The sequence below is a fragment of the Rhinolophus hipposideros genome (genome assembly GCF_964194185.1).
Source record: "Rhinolophus hipposideros genome assembly, chromosome: 22".
Taxonomy (NCBI): Eukaryota; Metazoa; Chordata; class Mammalia; order Chiroptera; family Rhinolophidae; genus Rhinolophus; species Rhinolophus hipposideros.
The window spans coordinates 17,049,370-17,073,137 of record NC_138068.1 but is presented as its reverse complement, the minus strand read 5'-3'; positions in this window follow the sequence as shown (position 1 = coordinate 17,073,137).

The following is a 23,768-nucleotide window of genomic DNA, read 5'->3' as shown; positions in this document are numbered from 1 at the left end:
AACTGCAAAGAATCAGACCTGAAGAGCTTCACTTGCACCTGGATCTCATTTACATGAAGATGTCCTGGACTTCTAGCTGAAATTGTAATGGGCTAAAAGTGTTTCGGACTTCTGGAAATGCGTTTCGCATGTGGGAGGGTATCTGAAAGTAGCACAAATCGTACAAATCATTGGGGGCCAGAAGGAGGACTGTGGCCTCCGGCCTCCAAGATGGTCCCTCATGATTCTTACCTGTTTGTATTCATTGTGTAATCTTCTTGTGGGAAAAGATTCCTTGTGGAATTCCTTCTCAAATTGAATAGGTCTGGCAAGTAATAAATTGATATTTCAGAAATGATGGTGTGTGACTGTTGAGGTTATGTCTGAAAGACATTAGAGCCACCATCTTGCTCTCTCTAGGATCGCTCACTCTGGGGGAAGCCAGCTGTCATATCACGATGACACTCAACCAGATCTACAGAGAGGTCCATGAACAAGGCCCTGGCAAAGTCAAAGCCAGCATGAACTTTCCAGTAATGCCAGTGAGCTATTTTGGAAGTGGATTCTCCATCCCAGTCAAGTCTGCAATCCTGGCCAACAGCTTCACGGAAGTCTCATGGGAGAGCTTGAGCTGCAACCACCTAGCCAAGCTGCTTCCAAACTATTGACCCATAGAAACCATGTTAAATAATAAATGTGTATTGTTGTTTTATTTTTTTAATTAAATGTATTTAGGTGAAATTGGTTAGTAAAATTATATAGGTTTCAAGTGTACAATTCTATAATATATCGTCTACATATTGCGTTGTGTGTTCACCACCCAGAGTCAGTTCTTCCATCACCATATATTTGATCCCCTTTTCCCTCTTCTACCCCCTTACCTTCTGGTAACTACTAACCTGTTGTCTGTGTCTGAGTTTTTTGTTTCTTTATTAATTTATCTTGTTCCTTTGTTGCTTTCAGTTTTATATCCCACATATCAGTGAAATTATATGGTTCTTGACTTTTTCTGTCTGACTTATTTCACTTAGCATAATAATCTCAGGATCCATCCATGTTGTCGCAAATGGCAACTTTATTGTCTTACATTGAAAAGTTTTAGGGCAATTCGTGGTTCAGCAATAGATGATTTAATACAGGGTGGAAAGTGGCAAATGCTATGAAAAGTCCTTCAGATCTCAGGTGAGAAGAAAGAGGCCCACTGGGGCGTGGAAATCTGCCTCATATGTAGGAATTGGGAACCCCAGGTCCGTGGGAAACCGAGAGTTTGTAGAAAACATGGCATAAGATGATTTCTCAAGAGGACAAGTTAATCTATTCTGATATAAACTATGCTTTATATTGGTATCTAATTTATCTTCTTTATGGTCTCATAAAAGTCTCGTTAAGGTCTACAACAGGAAGCGGGTACGTTTTTCTTCATTGAGGTTTCTTTTAAACCTGACTTAAATTCTGTATAAGTGCGTACATTATTTGTATTTGCTTTGTGTAGAAGTTTACAATTTGTGTTTTGTTTGCAGCGTAAGAGTCCAGTAAACTGGTACATCCGTAATCAGCCCAGATTGTAAAACAGGAGAAATAGTAACACGTGAGAGTTAGTTTCTATGGAAAACAGACTCACGCAGTCTAATTCTGCTTTTCCACGATGCACTTGAATGAACTGTATATCCAGGTCATCCAAATCTCTTACGGAGTCGTCCCAGCTAGTGGGACTTCTTGTTCAGGTATGGACATGTATTTCATCGTTAACCCAGAGAAGATCTTCAGTGGAGACCCATCAGGCTATGAAGTCTTGTCTTGTTCCATGTGTTTTACTCTTTTCAGAAGATTAGTGATAATTATGGTCATTCACATTTATTGAACATTGGCTATATGCCAGGCTTTATGCAAAACCTTTTACATAGATCATCTTTTGACCCTAGCGACAACCCAATTTTACAGAATAGGAAACTTGAAGCCCAAAAAAGTTCACAACAACTTTCTCCAGATATCTAGCAAGAAATTGAAAACATAAAGCTGGAGTTCGAAAAAGATGTCATCGCTAGAGCTACTGCTTAGGCGTGTTATGCACAAAAGTGATAAAAATTGATAAAGAATGATAAAAATGATAAAGGTTGGATGTAGTGTGGAGAGAGGGAGAAGATGACTGTGGGCTTATGGGATATGCCACATTCAAGGAAATGGAGAGGGAATGGATCCTTGGAAAATGTCAGAGAGGAGGGGAACAAGGATTGTGGAGTATAATAGAAGACAAATATGTTGTGACAGTTTTTTAGATGTGAAAGCTTGGCTAGGTTATAGTATTCAGTTATTTAATCAAGCACTCATTTAGGTGTTGTGGTGAAAGTATTTTGTAGATATGACGAAACTTCATAATCAGTTGACTTAAAGCAGGAGAGATCATCCTAGATAACATTGATTGGACTGATTTAATCATGTGAAAGTCTTTAAGAGCAGAGTTGAGACTTTCCTGAAGGAAAACAAATTTGTTAATGGGTAGTCTGTGCCCCAAAGTTCTAGCCCTTCCCTTTCTGATAACCTGCCCTATGAATTTTAAAGTTGCCCCGCCACCTCCCACAATCGTGTAAGCTAAAATTTCTTACAATAGATCTCTTCATATATATCTCTTTCTGATTCTGCTTCTCTGGCTGAAGCCTGATGGACACAGATGTCAAGAAGAAAGAGTGGTTAATACCATATCGTGTAATAAAACCATAGAGCGTAATATCATATAGACCGTATCTCAGTGGTTCTCTGAGAGTGTTCCCCAAAGCCCTGGCTTCATTCAATTCCTTCTTCAAGTAAATTTGGGGAATATTAGTTTCAACAAAGTGAAACAGTTTTCTTTAGCATTATTAAAATAAGATATATTGAATGGTAGCTATGTGACAGGCATGTTATTTCAATTTTTTAATTCCAAAATTACTGATTCATTTTTTTTTTATTCTGATTTGTAAACTGCCTGTTTTTGTTGCTTATCTCCTGCTCTTGTTTTATGGATGTTATTTCGGTTTATATATATTTTAAAATTTTACACATTTTTAATGCTTTTATTATTTCTATTTCTTCAGATATGAATTCTCCCATTGTTTCATTCATTGGATCTCTAGCAAGATGTTGATGTTTCTAATGTGATTTGTAATTATTTTTGAGCGTTCATCTTGATGGTGAGCTCCTCTCCTGCTTTACCTGTACTTACCAGGGGCCGTGGTCGTCTCTACCTGGGCTCAACGGTTCACAACTCAGAAACTGGTCTTACGTTCACAGCTCAGAGCTCTCACTCCTTGGGGTTAGAACAGCTTCAGCACCTGACTCAGAGAAAATATATGCCAGGTTCCTGGATATTCACCTGTTCTTTTACCTTCCACCATGGATCTGTAGTTCAGACGTGACAGAAATTCTTAGGTAAATGATGGAAAACTATAACCTCTGTTCTCAGGGTAGGTGGAAGCACCGTCACAGCCTCTGATCTCACTTGGGAGACCATCTCTTTCCCCCTGCCATGTGTGAAAACATGCTCAGCTCCCATTCTTCTGTGGGAACTGAACTCCTCATCCTTACTGCCTGATTCTAGCTCCAGTGCCTGGTGAAACTTCAGCCTCAGCCTCCACTCAGGATGGTGGAATTTCATTCCATTCCTAGTCCAAAGAGATTTGAATTTTATTTCTGAGCATGATTATACATATACTTTTACGGCTTGAAAACATTTTATATGCCACTTTTATGAGTTTGGAAAAGAAGGGTAGATCCATCATTCGGTAACCTGACAGCAGTCCGTTAGTACTTCATTTGCATTTTTTCATTTAATTTTCACAATAACTCTGTGAAGGTACTTACTATCTTCACTTTTCACATAAGAAAACTGGGGCTCAAGTAGATGAAATGACCTGCCCAAAGTCATTCATCGAATAAGTACTGATAGATCCAGGATTCAAATCCAGGCAATATGACCCCAGAGCTCATGCCTTTAACCACTGCCATACACCATAGGACATCTCAGAGCCTTTAATATGCTGATAGGCATTGTAAATCTCCAAGAGTGGTTGTGCAGAAATCCCTAAATTCATTTTTACCATATCCCTATTAAGCTTCTTTAATAGCTATGGCTCAGAAGACATCCTTTGGGAAAAGTTCTTGCGGGGACTAAGCAGGATAAAAGTTGAGGAGAAGCCATTGAAGTGGACTGTGTAATAGTCAGCTCTTGATAATAAGGCCGTGGTAACAAACAGCCCCTCAAATATTAGTACCTTATCAAACAACAAAAATTTATTTCTTATGTTACACTTGAGCAGCTGCAGTTTAGCTGCACCTCTGCTCAATATGACTTTCGTTTTGGGACTTATGTAGAGGTCATTCCAATCTAGGATCTGCTCTTCTCATGACAGAAGAGAAATTCAAAATCAGGTAGAAACTTGCAACATATCTTAACTTCTGCATGGACACAGCATACTAGTATGCCACATCTACTCACTTGCTGCTGGCCAAAGCATGTCAGATGGCCAAGTCCAAGTCGACGAGATGGAAATGTATACTCTATTTACAGGTAATGAAGGAGTAAATAATTCCAACAACAATTCAATCTATCACAGAAAATGAAGCCATTGAGAGCCCTCATGCAGGCATTTTCAGTAGTAGAGGGGAGACAAGTTGGAAGCCGTGCTATAAAGGTTTTAGGGAAAGCATGGAAGGTGTGAAAGTGGGAGACAGTAGAAGGCAAGTGAGCTGATGAGTTTTCATGGTTTCACATGGCCTCCCAGGTCAGTAACAGAATCCATCCAGCATAGGGCATGATGATGGAAGCACCAAGAGAAATGGGGGGGGGGTACCTAGATATCCTTTATGATGTCAGTCCCCACCCCATGTTACAAATGTGTTGCTGGCTTGCTCATTCTTATATGCCTTTCACATTCCAAAAGCTCTCTCCACAGACTTTTTTGAATCTATAGATCTTCATTTGCTTTCCTTCCCCCTTTCAAGGGCTCCCTAACCAACAGCTGATGATGCCCACCCTATAACCTGAATGTGATGTCTGTCATCTTTCGTATCGTTCAAGGAATAGCACTAAACAGTTGTTAAATAGGGGAGTTCATTTTTAGAACGCTGCCTGTTTATCTTCTCCTTTACAAAGGTGATTAAGATTTATTTTTACTTGGATGGAAACAGCTTTCATTGATTTCTGCCCCATAGAGAGATGGGAGGACACTTGCATTAACCAGAGAGGAGGTTAACCCTTTCCTGACTGCCAACTGAGGCTACCCTATGCCTCCCAGGTTATATTTAAAGGGTAAACAGAGCCAGAATTGTCTTGCTATGCACAGAAGCAGCAAACCCTGAAGCCAGAGAGTGCGACCTATGTGCCCAGCTCTTGGGCAGCTTCTTCCAGGATGACTACCAGGGAAGTGTGATTAGCTCCAAACCAGCTCTACCTGTGGCCTTCCATTCTCTCAGACTGGGATCTGTGCTGCTTTCTTCTCTCTTACCCTGTGCACCTTGGTGCCCTCAGACTCTGTATTCTTGTCTTGCAAAAGACACTTCTACCTTTTTAGGTATTTGTTATAGCAGCATCCCACTTCCAGGTATCAAAACGTTGACTAGTTTCCGATTGCTGCTGTAATAAAGCACCACACACTGAGTTGCTGAAAACAGCATAGATTTATTACCTTACATTTCTGGAAGTCGGAAATGGGCCTTATGGGATTAAAAGCAAGGTATTGACAGGGTAGCATTCCTTCTGGAAGTTCTGGGGGAAAATCTAGTTCTGTGTCTTTTCCAGCTTCTAGAGGCTGCCCACATTCCTTGACTCCGGCCCCCTCCCATCTTCAAAGCCAATGTGGATGGCCAGTCAAGTATTTCTTATGGTGTTGCTTCTCTGGTTCTAACTCTTCTGCCTTCCTCTTCTGCGTTTAAGGATCCTTGTGATTACATGGAGCCCATCTGGATAATCCAGGCTAATCTTATTGTAAGGTCAGCTGGTTAGCAACTTTTATTCCATCTGCAACTTTAATTCTCCCTTCCCATGTAACGTAACATATTCACAGGTTTTGAGAATTAAAACATGGCCATTTTTTGGAAGACCATCATTCCGTCTACCGTAACACCTAAGTCTTTTGCTCTTGTCAAATCTGCAAATGGCGATGATTTTTTATCTGTTTGGAAAGCCCCAGGGGTCAGGGACATAACAGACATAACAGAACGTAACAGAACAGGGACGTAACAGAACAGGGACGTAACAGAAATACGCAGAGTATAATATAAATAATTTCAGATGTTTCCTATGATATTGTTATTTTAAAGAGTTCTTTGGCCACTGCAACAATGTGAATTTTCTTTGGATACCTTCTCCCTGTAGTTCCCAGCCTGCTATCGGGTTGACGGTGAACACTTCTGCGTTCTAACCCTCACTCTGACCCACTGTACCTTAGGTCATAAGAAAAGACCATAGAAAAGAAGAAACTTAGTGGAATAGTCAGCATTTTCCAGAGAAACAGAACCAATAGGACACACACACACACACACACACACACACACACACACACACATACACACACGTGGATATGACCTTTGGTTCCCACCTTCCCACACATGGTGCTTATTAACATGGAAGAATAACTGGAGTTTGACAGAAGCCAAGTTATATTGCAAGCAAAGCAGTTAGGGCATATTTCACCTTCTGGAAATATGCCATGCAGGCTTCACGAGGGACAGGCCAGTTCCTGGAGAAGCATTAGGCTGTTAAAAGAATCTGACATTAGATTTAAATTGACTGATGAAATGGCACCTGATTTGCTTACTGCCAGAGCGTCCTTGGTAACTTTTGGAAAGGCCCAATTTTCTTATTTTGCTATTAATAGGCAAATCAATGGATTAAAAAAAGGATGCTGGAAGCCCTAAATCCAGAAGCGTGATATGTTCTTAAATTCTATAGCGTTCCAATGGAATGCCTGCAATAAGTGATCGCAATGGCCAGGAAGACGATACAGACACATGAAAACAACACTGATTATAGAATACCAAATGGAAAAACAAAGCAACATATGAAATTGTGGCAATAATTTTTTTATGTTGATGTAAAAATATGCCCAGGAAAAATCTGCGAAGTACTGATATCAAAACATTCATTGTGGTTGTGTTAAGATAGTGGGACCTCGGTTAATTTGTCTGCTAAAAAAAACTAAAACCAGCTACACTTTCTTGAGCATGTGCCTAGCCTTATATTCCCCATTTTTGGTGTGTTATCTTATTTAACCTTCATAATAACCCTGTAAGGTAAGTGTTTAGGTGAGAAAGGAGGCCGAGGAAACTGGCTGAGAGAGGTCCATCGAGATAATGTACTAGTCAGCATAGGCTGAGTCATGCTGTGGTAACAAAATCCCAAATCTCAGTGATTTTACAAAGTGAAAGCTTATCTATTAGTCATATCATGGTCTGATGTGGCTCAGATGACTCTCCTTAGTGGTTCTACTTGAAGAGTGACTTAGGGACCTTGGATATTTCTATCTTGTAACTCCGCCCTCTCAAAGTTCTTATGTCCAGTCATGCAGTTTTATACAAACATAAGCTTACTATTCTCTGTTCTGCAATTGGCTCCTTTCTTCCCTCAATGTCTTAGAGATGTTTCCAAAAGATGAACATGTAGGTTGATATCATGTTTTTTTTAACACCGCTTAGAGTTCATACTGTCTTATATTTTCCTAATCATTTGTAATGAAGTCATTTTTCTTCTATATATGGTAGTAAAACTAGAACATTTAAAATAGCAGTAGACAGAATAGTCATTACAGCAACTTACTGAGGGACAATTTATTAAGTGCCAGCACTATGCAAGCTTTTGTGCATTACCTTATTTAATTCTCTTAGTAACTCTGTTGCATGAGAGTTAACATATGTACTTTACAGATGAGGAAACTGAGGCTTAGATGGATTAAGTAACTTGGTTCCATATAGTATAGTCAATAGGGGTAGAACCAGGATTTGAATGCAGATTTAACTTTCTTTAAAGACTGTTTTTTAAATCATTACTCCTTAATGTTTCTAAGTATTTATCAAGGTCTATTCTTTTTTTTTTATAGTCTTAAAAAAGACTTTTATTTGACATTTAAATTATGGTCATTATGACAGAAAGGGATTCTTGTGGTATCATTCGTAAGTCTCAAGGCGTGTCTCTTTGTTGAGTAAAGAATCAGAAGTAGCAAAATAGTTTTGGCAGTCACTGTGGATGCCCATTTGCCACACCACTCTCCCCACCCATCTTAGTAGCAGAGCCCCTGTGTGATTGTGCGCCCAGGAAAGCTGTCAAGGTCTATTCTTGATAAGAGCCATTGGCAGCCACCGAGTCACATTCAATGATGAGAGTGAAAAGACCTCATGTGAAAAGTTACATAATAACTTCTTACTAAGACATTAAAACATTCCGAGGAGCATTGGGGGAAGTTTAGCAACCACAGAGAAATGCCATGGGGGTGTGACTGGCTATGTGCCTCAGGAGTGGATCGGATAGTCTTTTCTCGTTTTTTCCAGCGTTTGGATGAGCTCTGTGGACTGGAACGGTTAACATCAGGACTACAAGTTTCCTGTAAGCTGCTCCAGGACAAGATTTTTTAGCTTTGCTTAGTGCAATAAGAATATTGTCTCATTCTGTGCTGCTTTTCTTTCTGTGGGATATTTAGATTCCCCATTTGCCTTCCTGGCCCAGTGCTGGACCCAGATATCACCTCCTCACTGTAACAACTACAATATTTTTGCTTTGCAAATTAAAAAAAAGCCAATTTACCCTAGCTTAAATGACAAAGAAAACTTATTGGCTCATGTAACTGAGTAGTTCAGAGATGTCAGCCTTCAGGCATAGTTTGATCAGGGTGTTAGCTACGTTTCTTTGTGAGTTGTCTGGGTTTTACAATGTGTCAGCTTAGTTAAGTTGAACTGCATTTTCTATAATTCCCATTTATATGTATGTATGTATATATATATATATATATATATATATGTATGTATTTTTTTTTTTTTTAAATTAAAGTTTATTGGAGTGACAATTGTTAGTAAAGTTACATAGATTTCAGGTGTACAATTCCGTAATACATTATCTATATCTCACATTGTGTGTTCACTACCCAGAGTCAGTTCTCTTTCCATCACCATATATTAGACCCCATTTACCTTCTTCTAGAGCCCCCTTATCCTCTCCCCCTCTGGTAACCCCTAAACTATTGTTATATATATTTTTTAATTAGGGTGGATCACAAAAGACATCTTCAGGCAAGATTTAGAGGGCAGAAATGAATCAGCTACCATTTTTGTGTTTTCCATGCAAAAGCTCCGAGTGCAGGCAGGTACCTGAAGTTGGGGAGTGCATTGGTCATCCAGTTTCACAATCATATGCTCTATCACTGGTCCTGAAGCTGTGTCAGGGTATCTGGGCTCAGGAGTTTCTAGCCTGGGGGTGAACATGGGCTGCCAATTCAGGCACCCTCTCCCTGCTTGTGAATCTTCTCTTGGAACCCTTTATTGCCCTTTTGTTCTGCAAACGAGCAGACCATCCAATCACTTCAAAAACGTTTTAATAACGTTGCACCTCATTCCTGGGCTCAGGTTCAGGATTTCAGTCCCTTCCTTCTCAGGATTCTTGGCTCCTTGAAGGACTGACTCACTTCTTACTAAGACATTAAAACATTCCTAGCAGCATTGGGGGAAGTACCCAGCGTGAGGCCAGGAAAGTCCTTGTTACATATTTCCTCTCACAAACGTCTCCTCCCACCTAATTTGCATAACCAAGAGAATTCCCCAACTCTTCACAGAGCTAAGAAGGCAGTGTCTTGCTGTCCACTTTGGCAGAGATCAGTCAGCAGCTGCTCTTGTGAAAGAATTAAATGTCTGCCTTATCAAGCAACCCCATGTACAGTAGTTCCCCCCTGTTCCATAGGAGGTACCTTCCAAGGTCCCGCAGTGGGTGCCTGAAACCATGCATACTGAACCCTCCATACACTGTTTTTTCCTATACATTTTAAAGCTAGCACTTTTACAGTGTCTCTGTGGCATATTCAAATTCCAGCATCACTATTCTTGTGCTTTGCGGCTGTTATTCAGTAAAGTAAGGGTTACTTGAACACAAGCACTGCGATACCATGATAGTCTATGTTGTAACTGAGAAGGCTACTCAGTGGCTAATGGGCAGGTAGCATGTAGAATGTGGGTGTTATGGACAAAGGGATGATTGGTACCCTGGGATGGGCCAGAGCGGGATAGCACATGTCATCATGCTACTCAGAACAGGGCAAAATTTAAAATGTATGAATTGTTGATTTCTGGAATTTTTCCGTTTAATATTTTCAGACTGTGGTTGACCGTGGATAACTGAAACCGCGGAAAGTGAAACCATGGATGGTGGGGTCGGGGAGGGACGACTACTGTGCTTGAACGGACCATATGTGTTTTTATGAGATGATCTGGCATTGCTCACCCACTGGATACATACGAAGCTGCTTCTGGAATTTTGGACACAGCCTAGGGCTCATTTCATATCCAAGTGAATTAGTCAAGTGAGAAACTTCATTCAATAAACACAAGTGCGGACTGGGTCCAGATGTACTGGGAAGACATTGGGAAGACATTCTTGGAAGGATGGGCAGGGTTTTGAGGAGAGAAAAAGGGCGTAGGAAGGGAAGGATCCCATAGATAAAGCTATAGGGGTGAGAGCAGAGAGGGTTCCAGTCCTAGGGGAGGTGACAAATCTGGGAGTGGAGGCCTGAGCTCCGGCCCTGCCACTCTCTGTATGGCCTCAGCAGTGGGCCCTGCTGTGTGCTGTCCCGTGTTCAATACAAAACAAATTTGGATTTGTTAAGTAACGAGAGACTTTGTTCAGCTGATTGCCTAGGAGGCAAAGAATGGGAACGTGGAAGGTCTGTGTCTGGCCAGGTAAAGGTAAAATCAGGGAGGCATCTGCATGTTTTCTCTAAGTCATATGTGGACGGATGGGTCTTTGCAATATTCTGCCTCCTGGAACACAAAAGAGTGGGGAGATTTCTTAACCTTCACTGTTTTCTAAGGTCACAGGGCTCAGGTAAAGCTCAGCAGTGTCACCGGATTCTGATGGGCTCCTTTCAACAACTCTGTGTGTTTCTGAGGGCTTAGCTGCTGACTGCTCACCTGTGACCTTCTGCAGAGGCTTGCCCTTGGGCAGGGGTGCTGATGGGCCTCGGGTGGGGTTCCCTCCCACAGCCAGAAGTGCCTGGGGGATGTATGTCCCCTGCCCCCACTGTGGCCCATAGCGAGTGACTGAATGGTGTGGGAGTACCAGTGCCCAGGTCCTCTGCCCCACGCTGGATGCAATCTGAGGGATCATTTATACCCCAGAGCTCCCTGCAGGGTCAGGCTGAGGCCGAGGCTGCGACTTTGCCAGAAATGGTAACTTTGTTCATTCCTCTTCTATCCTGTTCTCCCGAAGCCCTTACAGGGTTTTCTCAGAGCACCTTTTGAACAACCGCCTTCCAGGGACATCCTTAGCTCAAGCCCTGCTTCTGGGGGAACCCAACCTACGGCAGCCTCCGTGTCCCATCGGTGCCGTGGGATAGACCATTGCTTTGAATACTTGGCTTTAACATCAGATCCCTTTCTATGCATGAGATTCTGGGACATGTCCAGGAGGCCTGACAGACAGAAGTGGAGCAGCGGACATCACGGTGGGGTAGAGGCCCTCCGTCCTCTCAGATTACTCCCGCCTGCCTTCTTAACTTTGGGGGTAGCCCCTGAACTTTGGGTGGGCGCCGCTCCCACTGCCCAGCCCCTGGGATTCCACGGATACAGTGTGAGAGCTCTGGCCTGGATGACAATGCCCTCTGGCTCTGTGATCTCCTTGGCATCAAATGCTGGTATTTCTTGCCTCAGGCTTTGGGTTGGGAGTGACCTTATGCTTCTGAGCCCAGGGTACTCCCAGGGGGGGTTGCCAGTGTCCTCTCTGGGGCGTTGATCCCACTGGCAGTGTCCTCCTGGAAGGCAATGTTTCTGGCCAGTCCTGCAGCTTCACAGCGTTCTGAGACCTGTGTTTACAATGAAGTTCCCACAAACTGGGACCACAGAGTTCCTGATTGTTGCTTTGATTCTGTGCCCGTGGATTTACAGCGGTGGCTTTAACTCCTGATGATCAAAAGACACCATCCTTGGGGTGGAACTTCAGAATCCAGGTTCCCAGGTGTGATTCAGCCCAAGGAGGTATATGGCGGAGGCGGGTTCCATTCAGCTGGCTCGAGTGAGCACAGGCCTCGCTCAGGCAGGACACTGGTTGTAATGGAAACTGAAAGAAAGTTGCAGAGGCCCAGTTGGTTTGGGCATTAAGATGATCCCTATTCTTCTGTCGATGATAAGGACAACAACCCTATTGATTCCTTTAATGTCAAGGCCTTACTATGTGCCCGGCTTTGTGTGAAAAGCATCAAATCTTCACTACAGCCCTGTAAAGCAGGTTCTATTTTTATACCCATTGTACAGAGAAAGTAACTGAGGCTTAAGATTTTGTGCAAGATCACCCAACTCATGCGTTGGACTCAGGTTTAAACACAGGCAGTCTCACTGCCAACAACCCCCTCCTCCAGTAAGCGTGCTCTGGTGCCTCCCCAGACACACTTAGGCGATGGCCTGCATGCACGTGTGTGGGCACACGTATGTGTGCGGGCCTGGGGAGGCGGGGCAGTTACAGCACAAGCAGGAGAGAAGAAATATGATATTTGCTGTGTGTGGACACTGCGACTGCAGCCAGGCAAAGTGCTGGCCTGTTCTAGCTCAATTTTATGTTTTTATTTAGAAGCTTCAATACCAGAGCCGATGGCAGAAAATGTGCCGTAAAACGCGGGGAGGCCGCTGGGTAATGGCCCCTGTAAAGTGTTAATTGCCTATTGAGACTGCAGACTTTTGTCGATGGCAGGGATCTGAGTTATTGACAGGCCCTTATTTATTTTGGGCCCACAAAGCGGACTCCTCCTCGGAACAGGCTTCCAATCAGTCACGCTTCCCTGGGCCCGCCAAGAAGCACCAGTCAATAAGTCTGCTCGCGGCCTTAACCCTTTGCGGCTGGCCATGTGGTCTGTGGCGCTGGCTCATCCAAATGCCTGATCACAAGGGAACCTCCAGCCCCAAAGGTCACGAAGGAAAGTCCCAGAGGAGAAGTGCTGATTCTGGGCACGGGACTGTGGGCTTTGCATGAAACTCCTCTGATGCTTACCGCCTGGATGGGTGGTGGCAGCCATGTGTAGGGAAAGCGCAGCCTCGGCTCTGAGACGGTGACGGAACTGCTTGTTCTCACAACTTGTACACTGCAGACGTGTCTGGGCTAACTTGCGTCTCTCCAAATTCATATGTTGAGGTCCTCACCTCCAGTATTTTTGCGTGGGACGGTATTGGAAGATAGGCTCTTTCAGGAGGTGATTAAGGTGACATGAGGTCATTAGGGGAGTTCCTCATTCAATGTGACAGTGTCCTTATAGGAAGAGGTTAGAACACAGACACGAGGGAAGAGCATGTGAAGATGCAGGGGGGAAGACGGCCACCTACAAACGCCAGAGAGAGATCGCAGAAGAAACCGATTCTGCTGACCCCTTCACCTTGGACTTCCAGCCTCTAGAACTGTGAGAAAAGAAATTTCTGTTGCCTAAGCCACCCCATGCCTGGTAATTTGTTATAGCGATCCTAGACAATTAATACAAATCCCAACCAGTTGGCCAAGGGTAGGTATTGAGAACATCCCAGAGGATGGGATCCGAGAGAGGCCAAGCCTGGACCCAAAGGAGCAGTTACTGGAGAAGAAGGTATCCATGTGCGTGAGCATGCCACTTGTCTGACACGATTTGCCTTTTGGAGGACAAGTCCCCTCTGGCTACTGTGCATAGAGAATGGGTCATCGATGGTGGATACAAGAGTGGAGCAGGGAGACGGAGGGTGCTCTGCATACCAGGCAGGAGAGGACAGTGGCTGGACCGAGCATGGTGGCCATGGAGAAGGCAAGCGGTGGACAGATTGGAAATAGATTGTGGAGAGGGAATTGACAGAACTTGCTGATGGATTGGGAGTAGCAGTGAGAAGGAGGGAGCTGACAAGGAATGGGCTCTAGTTTCTGGCTTGAGCAACCCAAGCTTTGCAGGAGCCATCTCCCAGGAGGGACAAGAAATCAATTCGGTGACACATGGTCACTTGCTTTAAGTGGACTGTCCTCTGTCTAGGGCAAATTTATTGAGTCAAGTTGGTATGAATCTTCCTTTCCCCACATCTCATGCACACCTATGAGTTTTACACAAACCAGAAATTATGCAGTTGCCTTTTTTATTTCAGAACCTGCTTGTGTTTTGTGAAGGGTGACACCAAGTTTTCTTAGCCCTCGTCACTCAAAGCTCTATACCTAGTCCTGACCCTACTCCACCCCCCTCCACCCACCCACCACCACCATGTGCCTTTTGCAGTTTACATTTGATCTGGTAACTTCTGTATAAAGCATATGTTTTATTGTATAATATTTATCACATAAAAATTATCATTTGAACCCTTTTAAAAAGTGTACAATACGCGGCATTAAGTACATTCATAATGTTATATAACCACCACTGCTGTCTAGGTCCAGAACTTTTGATCTCCTCCAAAGGAAAGCCTGTACTGATTAAGTGGTCATTCCCCATTCCCCTAACCTCTCCACTCTGGAAACCACCAATCTGCTTTCTGTCTCAATGGATTTACCTATTCTGAACATTTCATATAAGTGGAATCATATACTGTGGTCTTTTTGTGTCTAGCTTTTTCATTTACATTGATGTTTTCAAGGTTCAACAACATGTGTCATCCACTGACCCACGTTACAGCATGTATCAGTACTTTACTCCTTTTTATGGCTGAAAAATATGCCATTGTATGCATATTCCACATTTGGTTTATCCATTCGGCAGTGTTTGACATTTGGATTGCTTTTACCTTTGGCTATTATGAATAGAGCTCCCATGAACATTTGTGCACAGATTTTGGTTTGGACATCTGTTTTCAATTCTTTGGGGGTATATGCCTCGGAGTGGAATTGCTGGGTCATATGGTAGCTGTAGTTTTAACTTATTGAGGGACCTATATAAGGCATATTGAAGGTAACTGTTAACTCCCATTTTAGAGAAGAGGAAGCAGGCCCAGAATGGCCTCAACTACCACCTATACATCGTTAACTCTCAGTTCTTAAACTGCTGCCCAGGTGTCCTCTATGGTCCTTGTACCCGTACATTGGACATTTCTATCTGACGGCACCTCAAATGAAGCGTGTCTGAAATTGAATGCACCATCTCCTCTCCCTCAGCTCCATAATAGCTCCATGTCCTATTTCCCGTCTCAGTGAATGACACCACTATCCCATCAGCCATCAACCGGCTATCACCTTTGGCCTGTCGAGATGGGGCCCCATTATTAACTGTGTGACTATGGGCAAGTTATCAATCTCCCTATGCCTAGTTTCCTTGTCCAGAAAGTGGGAGGTAATCTCATTGAACTGTATGAGGATCAAGTGAGATTATCTATCTGTCTGTCTGTCTGTCTATCTATCTTCTATCTAATCTGTCTAGAGAAGGGTAGTGGTCTATTCATTGCTCCATTTTGATCAGTAGGCATCAATATCAACACCTATCTGTCTATCATCTATCATCTATCTATATCTATCTTAGCAAGGTGGCTGACACACACTGTCAGCTCAACACAGCCTTATTAATACGGACACCTTTTTGTGTAAGATGTGTTTGCATCTTGTGGAACTGGTGTTTCACAGAACGCAGGTGAGGAAAATGGTGAACTCTAGCAAATCAGCGTCAGCACAACCTCTGTTCTATGGACTCAGAGTACTGAGGGGTGAAACCCAGGAATCGGCACGATTAACAAACGCCCCAGGTGGTTCTGGCGCTCAGCCAAGTTTAGAAACTACTGCAATTAGCTAATTATTTTCAGTTATTAGTAAATACCTTAAAAACATAGATTGGTGCTGCACCTTCCGATAGGTCTCAATGTCTTCTCACTACTTCTGTTTTCACTGCTTTTTGTTGACCTAGCTCAGGGGGACAGCCTTCCCTACCTGGTCCCCACCAGAGTTGTCTTTTATCAAGTTGTGTCTTTGCTGTCAGGACTGAAGGCATCTGGGTGCTAAATAAGCAATGGCTTCATTCACTTAGACATACAGGGCTATAATGCTGGGTGCTTTGTGACGTACCTTGTCCTATCCTTTGCAAAGTGTCGCTAGTTCTGACCCGTCACAGGTTTTATTGTGCAAAGCCTAGATTCAGAAAGTATTAGTGATGAAGGGAGATGTTAACTAGTGTTTCAAGGAAACAAATGTTCTGTGTGCAAATGAGCTTGGAGAACATGGGGTTAAACAAAGTGACCTGGGTTCCTTCTCTGCGGGACTTCCCAGAGCCTTGACTATACTAACAGGTACTGGTATCCTGAAGTGCAAATAAGCTACAATTTCAAGTGACTCAGGCTGGACGAGGATGGAGGCCTCCCAAAGGGAAGAGTTTCCAGGTGCTTAGTTTCTGACACCCTGATCTATTTTGTCAGGGACAGAAACAAAGCTTAGAGGAAGCCTTCCTGAGGCTCAGTGTTGAGGAAAGGGTCAACATGGGGAAGTAGCCAGGGTAGTGGGGGGTCTTGGACATCGAGCATCAGAGCTCTATCCACTGAGCCATTTTGATCAATATCCATCAATATCCTTATGTCCCTACTAGCTGGCTCTGAAAAGAACCACTTTGACTTTTGATGAAGGCTTGCTCGACCTTCTAATGAGCCGGGAACTGGGGCTGCCACCATGTCTGCCGGGTCCAGTGGCACTTAGATGTGTCAGCCACACTGCCCACCATGTTGAATTGTATGTATATCCATCTTCAACATTATGAGCGACTTGAGGGCAGGTCCTGTGTCTTATTATTCTCTCTCTTCCAACCTCCTCGTACAATGCCAGGCACAAAACTTGTGTTGGTCAGTGTTTGTTTGCCTGCTCCGTCAAGCCACCAGGACAGTTTTGTAGAAAGGGAAGAGAGAGGAAGGCAAGGAAGGAAGGAAGAAAGCTAGAGAGGCAAAGCGGCTGGTAGATTCTCAATGGCTAGAGGGAATGAGAAGAGGGCTCTAAGGCCCTGGATCTACACAGCCCTTTCTATCCACCACTAGAGAGCACAGTACACCTAGGAACAGGGTCTGCCCAGCCCTGGCACTGGCCCAGCAGACTCTGCTTAGCCCCCACCCCTACCTCTCCTGGCAACACCCCAGCGGGCAGCGGGGATTTGGATGAGGCTCAGCCCTGCCTCAGACACTTTGCAATCTTAGGCCTAATTAAAACACCACAGACGGTTTGAACCCTGCATTAAAATTTGATGAGGAATTGATCAGCCAAGCAAACAGGAAATTTAGCCGTGAGTGAAGGTAATGTTTGCTCAAATGTGTAATGAAGCCCACAGGGGATATTTCTGGGGACCACATCATGTCTGGAGCTACTCCTGCTTTTCAGTTTCATCTTCCCCATGTGCCTTTCCCCTCAACACATCCCAGGACACTTCTAGATGGAACAGGGACCTGGAAAAGTTTTGGTTTGATTTAAAAATTTCTTTTGCAAACCCAAGGAACTCTACCAACCCTCAACAGTATATTGGAACAATTGCATAGGAAAGAGGCAGACTTGGGTGGAATGGCCATTTGCCAGCTGGTATCTTTAGTTGGAAATAATCAGTTTAGTAGTCATTGAGTACCTATTATACACCAGCTATGTGCTAGACCCTGGAGATAGATTGGTATGCAAAATAGTCATGGTCCCTGCCTCCATGGGATGTGTACTTGAGTAAGAGAGGCTATGGCCCCAATTTCCCCATCTGTAAAATGGAAGTATTAGTATCTTATTGTGTGGGGTTGTAGGATGAATTGAATGAGAAAAAATACACAAAGCACAGAGGACAGGACCTGCATATATTAAATGTTGAATGAAGGTTCCTCTACACCTTTCCTCCCCATAGCCTGCATGTAAAATCTACCAGGGCTTTTAATTTTTCTCCTATTTAGTTCTCTGCAGGTGATATGACTTAATATGCACTCACTTATATGTTCCCCGCTGAGGGGTGGTAACTGAGGCTGAGGGTAAAGCAAGTCACAAGACCGATCTGCTTACCAGAACTGGAATTGGTTCAGAAGTTTTATCAGGAAGATCAAACAGAAGGCATTCTTAGGTCACCTAGGATAATGGGAGTCTCTGATTGGGAATGTTGTTCTAAAGATTAGGCAGAAAACACTGGAAATTCACACATTTCTTTGGACATGCGAAGATACCTTAACCAGGAGGAAAGAAACCTGGAGTGAGTTTTCTTCTTTTCAGGCTTTCACGAGGACATTTTACCCTATGAGTGGTGATGTGCCCTTAGCTTTCCTTTTCTCTTCATCCCCATCTCCATCCCAACACCCGCTGTCTTCCATTTCCATTCCTGTCTCCATCTCCACTCTTTGCCATCCATTCCCTTCATACCACCAGCATATTATCACCATTCTCTTTATCACAAACTATCTCCATCATTGTTTTGGTAGATATAACCAGATTTGGTAGAGGTAACCAGCCTTTCTTTCATTCATGGGCTCATGAATAAGTTTGTCACGCTCTTTAAATTTCTAGGATAATCCCCGTTCCTTAGTTCTAAAATGCATGATCCCTTGCCTCACATGTTATAATATCTCTGAGTTTATAATGTACCCTATAAAAGAATGTCAAAAGACAATTTGCAGCCACAGGTAGAAGAATGGATTGGGGCTGTCTTGTCATTGCCTTGTCATTCTCCTAGAACAGGACATTGGATTTTCAAAGGTGGGAGAGTCTGGCATGGCCAATTCCTATGTCTTCGAGAACTGTCACTCAGGTACGTAATTTCTAACTAAAGCAATGACTGATTTCCAAGTGTAGCTATTCAAGTTCCTTTACTATGGAAATCCATAAAGGGACGAGCAAAAGTTTGAGTTTAACCAAATAGGAAGTGGTGACAAAGCCCTGATGTTCCTCAACATGCTGCAGGTGACAATGTAGCTCGTAAAGTCCCTACAATAGCCAGAATTGGGTCATAGAATTAGGGGAAACAGCATGTCACCCTGATGTTTTGCATATCTGCTGGTGGCCAGAAAGATTCATTCAAAAGACACTTTGGGCACTGAATATGATGATGGGGCACTTACTATGAATTGGGTATTTTTCATTTAATTTTATAAATGTCTATCGCTGATCTCTTAGAAATTTATAGGTTGACGTACATTTATTTTATCACTTCTTATCTAATAAAATTCTATTAGTTTTTAAAATTCTTCTATTACTTATTTTACGTTTTCCAGATTCACAGCAACATTTACAAATAACACCTATTTTATTTTTATTGGGGAAGGGGAACAGGACTTTATTGGGGAACAGTGTGTCAATCTTAGTTGTGGAGGGTGCTGTTCAGCTTCAAGTTGTTGTCCTTTCAGTCTTAGTTGTGGAAGGCGCAGCTCAGCTCCAGGTCCAGATGCCATTGCTAGTTGCAGGGGGCGCAACCCACCATCCCTTGTGGGAGTTGAACCGGCAACCTTGTGGTTGAGAGCCCACACTTTAACCAACTGAGCCATCTTGGAGGCAGCTCAGCTCAAGGTGCCGTGTTCAATCTTAGTTGCAGAGGGCGGAGCCCACCATCCCTTGCGGGACTCGAGGAATTGAACTGGCAGCCTGGTGGTTGAGAACCCACTGGCCCATGTAGGAATCGAACCGGCAGCCTTTGGAGTTAGGAGCGTGGAGCTCTAATCGCCTGAGCCACCAGGCCGCACCAATAACACCTATTTTGGTTCCTTCTTGTCACTAGTTAAACATTTATTTCTGTTTCTTAGCTTATTGCATTGGGTAGACATTCCATCAGGATCAGTGTATTCAGATTTTCTGATATTTATTGCATCAATTTAGTCATTATACATTGTAATTTTTCTAGAAAATTACCTACAGTGTTTTATCAAGACCCTCGATATATATAGCTGTGTAGCATTTTTTCTATTAATTTAAAAATTTTGTATCTGCTCTCAAATCCCCTTTTTCATTCTTAAATGTATGTAACCCAAATGTTACAGTCTCATGAGTATCAGGGTATCCTTAAAAAAAGATCCTGCATTGAAGGCTTCAAGTTTCTATCTCATTGGGTCCATGCATGGGTTCTCCTTATTTCTTGCTGATACGACCAACCAGTGTAGAATCTGAAGTCCTATTAATTTTCAGGTCCTACCTCCCAGGGGAACCACAATGAATATTTTGGAGTACAAAATGTCAGTCCTTTTGCTATGCAGATATGATTCATGTAAATATTAGTTTATTTTTACACAGTTGGGATCATATTATACATTGTTTTGTAAACCTGTTTATTTCAGTATGTTCTTTAATGATTTCTTAACATTTTACATACAATATGGATGAACCATATGCTACTTACTCGCTTCCCTGTTGTTTTATAGTCAGGTTGATCTATTTGTTTGTCACCATAAGTAATTTTATAATGAACATTTTTGTAAATAAATACTTGTTCACATTTCCAATTGTTTTCTTAGGATGAAATTCTTAAGTATGAATAATTTCAGCATCCTTGATACATATTGCCGAATTACCCTTTGGGAATTGGAACTAATTTATGCTCCCACCTGCAGTGTATGAGTGCTTAACCCGCTCAAATGTCACCAACAGTGAGTTTTCTTTAATCTTTGCAAATGTAATAGATTACAAATGAAATCACATTGCTGTCTTAATTTTCATTTCTTTGATTGTGAGCAGACTGAACCTTTTTAAAACATCTTTATTTGCCATTTATAGTTCTTCTTATGTGAACTTTCTCTGTCTGTCCTTGGGCTGTGTTTTCCCCATCTCAGCATTTATCTTCTTACTGCTTTTAAGGGTAATCCAAATCTTAAGAAAGCCTTAAGAATAACAACTGTCACACACACGTTGGAAATAATTTTTTCAGTTTGTTGTTGATTTTTTAATTCCTATAGTTTAGGTCTATCAATTTTTTTGGAGATTTATTGCTTCGCATTTGTTCTTAGTGAATTCTGTGATCAGATAAATATCGACTTCAGTTTTCTCCTGTAGATTGAATTTACGGCGTTTTGGTGGGTTTGGCATAGAGCTCCTTACCTAGCTTCATTGGAAGAACAAGCCTCCGTGGGAGGGGGCGTCCTCTTCAAATGAGACCACCACTTTGGGAAGCACGAAAATGGAGCAGTCATCGAGGATGAGCTTACCATAGAGCTCATCCAATCGTCTGGCTCAGCCTGGTGATCTTGGGATGGCATGTCACAGTCATAGCATTTTCAATCCTGTCCTTCTGAGCTGATAGTTTCCTTCTTATATGTAAATCATTAATCAGTGTAAGATTTAGTTCCTTGCGTATTTGAGATGAAGCTCTGATAATATATGTGCCAGGCATTTATCACTGGCTTTACACACAGTTCAGTAAATAACACACATATGTATACATAACATAACATAACAACATAACAGAATATAATGCAATGTAATATAATAACATAACATGATATAAATAACATAACCATACGTATTATCTCCTTTAAGCTACACAACGGCCTAATGAGGTAGAGAGTGACATAATTTATAGAATAAGAAACTGAAGTTCAGAGGGGCAAGGCAATTTACTCAAGTATTCTGCCTTTGGAATTGACCCTTCTGCCTTTGCTAAGCTGTTGAGTTCAATTCCAGTAAGGATCTGGGAAGCTCCAAGTCTCTCCCTGCTTGATTGTAGGAAGGTCAGTCTTATCTATGCTCCTGTTTCCCAAATTGCTTGTGGGGTGGTGGTTTAGAGAAGCTTGTACATGTTCATACAGCAGTCCCTAAAGTAGCTATTCCCTCCTTTAGCAGCCAAACTGGGATGATTAAGCCACATCCTGACTTCAGAGCATCTTGTTCTATTTCCCTGAGGGTGCACCGGCAATGACATCCTCAAGGGTAGGTGTTTCATGTGCAGATTATAACACTGGGTTCTTTCACCAAGCTCTGATGCCATCGTCACTCTTGTAGAGTGAGGAGAAGGACATTCATGTACTCTGTGAGCCCCAGCTGGATACTTTGTTTAGTTACACCAGGATTTTGTAATCTAATGGCTTTTGTTGGAGCCAAATGTTCCTAGTGGCTTTGGGGTGAATTCCCTTCATCTGCCCAGGTAATAATAGTTCCAAGTGGTGAAAGGGACATAGAACACTTCCTCCCCCTGATTTATGCTCATTCAACGAGTATCTCATTGCAAAATTGCCTCGGCTCCAAATATATTTCATAGATTTAGAACTTTTACAGCAGTCATCCTCCTTCTCTCCTCTCTCTCTCTTTCTCTCTCTTTCTTTCTCTCTCTCCCTCTCTTGTGTGTGCGTGTGCGCACATACACACACAGACACACACTCATGGTGTCACACATGGCAAACAACAATTAAGGTTTCAGGTTGTAACAACATAAATCAACTTTGGTTAAATTCAGGCAAAAGGAAATTTTTTGGAAGGATACTTGGGATGTCAGGATTGTTAGAGGCTGGGGAGCAAGCTGGATAAGGACTCTGTAGATATTTGTATCAGGAAATCCAGCATCTGTCTTATGGCAAGACAGGTCTGGTCAGGAGTCCCCATACTCTGCAGCAATGAGTGGACTCCAGTCATTTCCTTCTCCCTCTTTCTTCTTTTAAGTTCTCAGAGAGGGTCAGACTTCTAACCTTTAGCCACTAACCTGTCCCTACTCCTGACTATACAGTGGATAGGAGAAGGATGATTGTTTATTTTTGGCTTCCCAAATGGGAAGTAGTCATCTCTCATCACCCTTCCACCAAGAATGTACACAATAAGGAGAGGTAATTCCCTCAGAACAAACTAGAAAGGGGGTAATGAACACTTGGCATGTTCTACACTGGTCAAGAGGAAAGCTGGAAACAATCTCATCCATCTACATGGAACCAGACTCTCTCCAACCCTTAGACCTTCAAGGTGGCATGGCTTCCTTGCTTTAGTGTCTCTCTTCCATCTCAAGATTTGCTCTCAAACTCATGTTTTCTCCTTGCCAAGGAGGGTCGGAGTCTTGGTTCCTTTTTTAAGACTGAATATTGTTCCATTGTCTGTCTATCTATCTATCTATCTATCTATCTATCTATCTATCTATCTATCTATCTATCTATCATCTATCTGTCTGTCTGTCTGTCTGTCTGTCTGTCTGTCTGTCTATCTATCTATCTGATCTATCTAACTAATCCTCCTGAGATAAGGACTTGGATTTGGGCTCCCTTATTTATCTGGAAAGTGATCCCAGAAAGCATAAGTGAAGAAGTAGGGAAAGCAGGACAGGGAAGGACAAGCCAAATAAAAGGCATCCACTGAGTGTAAGGTTATAGCTGTGGGGCTCAATCCTCCTAGGGACCCACTGAGATACTGTGTGGTATACACTTTAGGATCTTCCCATAGGAAAGTGGAAAGCTGGTATATTTATCCACTGACTTCACTTTGGTTGGAGATTGCCCCTGGGGGCATTTGTGCTTGCAGAAGGTGAACACATTCAAGGAGTGCTAGATAAAGTCTTTAGGCAGAGAAGAAAGGAGATGCAGAAGCAGGCACCGACGGTGGGGGGGTGCCAGCTCCCTGGAAATGTCTCCATCAGCTGCTGTATGTAACCCAAGTGGGCCGAGAGGAAGCAGGGCAGGGCATCAATAGCATTTGTTAAAGATGAGGCTGTTTCTATACTATGCAAACGAGTGGCTTCATCTCTGTGGGAAGCTGCCTA